The following is a 3,171-nucleotide window of genomic DNA, read 5'->3' as shown; positions in this document are numbered from 1 at the left end:
CGTTGCTGCTCGGTGTGTTTGGTCAAGTTCTCCCGTGTTTCGGTAGCAGGTACGGTAACGCTCGTGCTTGTCACCGCGTCCCGGCGCTGAGTGACCGTCAGCGCAGCCCATCTTTGTTCGTTGGTGTTCCTCCGTGTCGCCGGGGACTGCAGCCCCCGCGCCCCTGGGCGGCGAGCGCTTACGGGGCGGGCGTCCGCCCCGTTTCCGCCGCCCCCGGGTGCCTCGGCGCCGTCGCTGCTGCGGGTGAGCAGCGGAGGGCGGGGAGGGGGCGGCCGCATCGGATGCGTTGCGCATGCGCGAGCTGGCCGGCCGCCGCCCCGCGCTCACCGGGGGCCGCAGGGCGCGGGGCCGGCTGCACTCCCGCGCCGCTTGCCTCGGGAGCCGAATGGCGGCGAGCAGGGGCGCGCTTCCCCTCGCCGGCGGCGGCGGCGGCTTGTCTGCAGTGTGGCACGCCGTCCTGCCACCGTGGTGATCACGAAAACGTTTGGAAATATCGTGGTGAAAATGTTTGCTTTGGTGTTTTAGAAGAAACCAGCTTAGGCCGCATGGTGCTGCCCATATGCAGATGCGCGACTTCTGTTACCCGCAAGGTACGGAAGTGTGGTTTTGTGCTGTCTTGCCGAAGTTTAGAGTTCTTCACGTGTATTTTAGTGCATTTGCCTATGGTCGTAGGGCTGTCTTTTGGTCCCTTTTGTTTGGTAGTAACAGGCGATTTTCCTAGTTTCACGACACCCAACAGAAAAGGAACCTAAACAGCACTTGCAGTGTGAGTCATCGCATTGACCTTCATAGGTTATATGTGCTGCATTTTTGGAGCAAATAAAAGAATACGTCTGTTGCTTTTTAAACAGTTGTATGTTTTGTGTTTTACAATGATGAATCTTGAAAATAATGATGTGTGTCCTATAGTAATATTAGTACTGAAAATTTTGCAGGTGTTCCCTGTAAGCTTCTTTGGTGCTGAATTACAGACACATTTAAAAACTATCGACAAACCATTTTGTGGAGAAGGAAAAAACACATACCAAAGAAACGCACCTATGTGTGGAATTCTTAGACTGGGCAGCTTGCTGTAATTATAGACAAATTCTTAGGTAATCACTTGAACCATATATCATCATACATTGCAGTCATATGGAAATAATACAGTTGTTCTTCACAAAATTAGTTTTGTGAGGAATTACAAGCAAAGTTTTCTGTATCTTATTAAAGTAAGTTAACTGCAAATACAAATAAATACGTACTTTTACACCAGTACTTTAAAATGGAGGATAATAAAATATATGCAGTTGACTAGAGACAACTATTTGGAAGAAGTCAGAAGGGAAATCTGACCTTTGTAAGTATTCATCCTTGTGCTATATACACTATCTAGAAACTAGATACATGAAAATTTATATTGTAGCGAGACTACAGTACCGTAACTTGCTGGATTCACAAAATACATAGAAGCAAACTAAATAGATTTTCAAGATTCATTTTGGTATTTGGCAAAGTTCTGTGTTAATTTACGCAAGAATATAATTTTTAATGTGAATGCCATTATGTTCTCACAATCAGTTTAGCCTGGGGAATAATAGATTAAAATTGTGATTTCTCAGGGTTTTTGCAGTTAGGAGACATAATTTAACTGAAAGTATGCTACTTACAGGTAGATCCCAAGCTGCATGTCACAGGCTTATTATTAGTCTTCTTTGAATAGCCAATTGTTAAAGACTTGTTTTGTTCTGTATTACCATTCAGGGTATCCTAGTATTAAATATAGGTGGTAATATTATAACTGTCATACTATGCTTGTGTAACTGTGGTCATCATCAGACCCTAAATAAATACAGAATTTTTACTCGTTAATTTATGGAAGTCATTAATGTTTCGAGTGTGCAGACAGAAATGATACTGTGAATGAAGTTGTTCTAATACAAAACATATTATTTGTAATGCATACTCATTTAATTGTAGTGAACTGTTTAAAATAGTTAACACTTTTCTATACTATAGCATTTATGCAATGGTTTACAGAAGTCATGGAATTATTTTTATTACCAACATGGAAATAAAATTTTGATCTTTATTTCTGAGCTATATTGTGCTTAGAGACTCAAAAATTTAGATATGTTTTCCTCTGCACTCTAATTACTGCATTCCTAACCATTTCAGGGTTTCAATCATTGGGATTGGCATTTACTGTTTCAGTGGAGAAAGAGGTCTAACTATGATACAAAGAAACTGATTCAGCAGAACGGTCCACAAGACAGAGGCTGTCAAAGTAATTAAAACATAATCACTCTTCCATTCCATTCTTCTCTGTACCACATGTCCTAAGAACATATAAAATGTCCTACTGGCCTGGAGCTATCGTCATAAGTCTGCACCACTGTTGGGTCCCGAACAGTGGCAACGGGAGATGCTATTTCGGAGGAGCACGTAAGTCTCGCCTCTTTCTGCAGTCCATTCCTCTCATGCCCTCCAGTGTTAGGGAGGTTAGAAACTGCTCACCTTATACAAGATGGTAGCTTTGTACCTTTCCAACTCAAAACTTTGTCCTTCATAAGATGCAGAGAATGTGACATCATACAGTACTGAGGATGTGGATTCACCGAGGTTTTCTGGAGATGTGAAACAGTAGCTGCTTGTCCTGTCATCGTCCATATCCCTCCTGGTAGCGCCCAGGACTTTTTCAGACTGGTTTTTTTTCCCCCAGCAGCCACTGCACATCTGGCAAGGCAAGTAAATTAAAGTTGGTTACTAAAAAGTCTCCGCTTACATGCTGTCCTTGCATGAGAAGTTCAGTAATGAAGGTGAGGATGGAGTGGTGAGAACAATGCCAAGAAGGTGGAAGGGAGAGAAAGACAGACGCAAACACAATAAAGCTGTGGAGATGCATGCCTTACAATCTTCCACGTGCCTTCCCATACACCCCAGGGCCTTGCACTTGCCCTGCAGGAACCTCCTTTTTCATCTAGGTGCACCATAGGGCCCCCCAGTTTGCTTTCTGATGTCCTTAAATGTGGAGGCGTCTTGTGGCCCGTTAGCATTTTGGTGTGACCCCACAACCTTCAATTCACATTTTAGGTTGCCCCCGACTCCTCCATGTGCTTTCTGGTGAGCCTGTGTGCCCTGTGTTTGTCCTGCAGTGGGCCGCAAAGTTCTCCATTTAGATTTCTCCCCTCT

General features: G+C 44.1%; 1 long non-coding RNA gene across 1 annotated transcript; it reads left to right on the top strand.

Annotated features, from left to right (window-relative positions):
- Window positions 1-428: 428 nt before the first annotated feature.
- On the top strand, window positions 429-2,736 carry LOC127026309 (uncharacterized). Its single transcript, XR_007767735.1, has 3 exons — window positions 429-590; window positions 2,158-2,424; window positions 2,553-2,736. It is a non-coding gene; the product is annotated as an uncharacterized LOC127026309 (long non-coding RNA).
- The last annotated feature ends 435 nt before the right edge of the window (window positions 2,737-3,171 follow it).

This window comes from Gymnogyps californianus, chromosome 27, assembly GCF_018139145.2.
Source record: "Gymnogyps californianus isolate 813 chromosome 27, ASM1813914v2, whole genome shotgun sequence".
Taxonomy (NCBI): Eukaryota; Metazoa; Chordata; class Aves; order Accipitriformes; family Cathartidae; genus Gymnogyps; species Gymnogyps californianus.
Note: the sequence above shows the minus strand (reverse complement) of the source record. Positions and strands in the feature narration are given on the sequence as shown.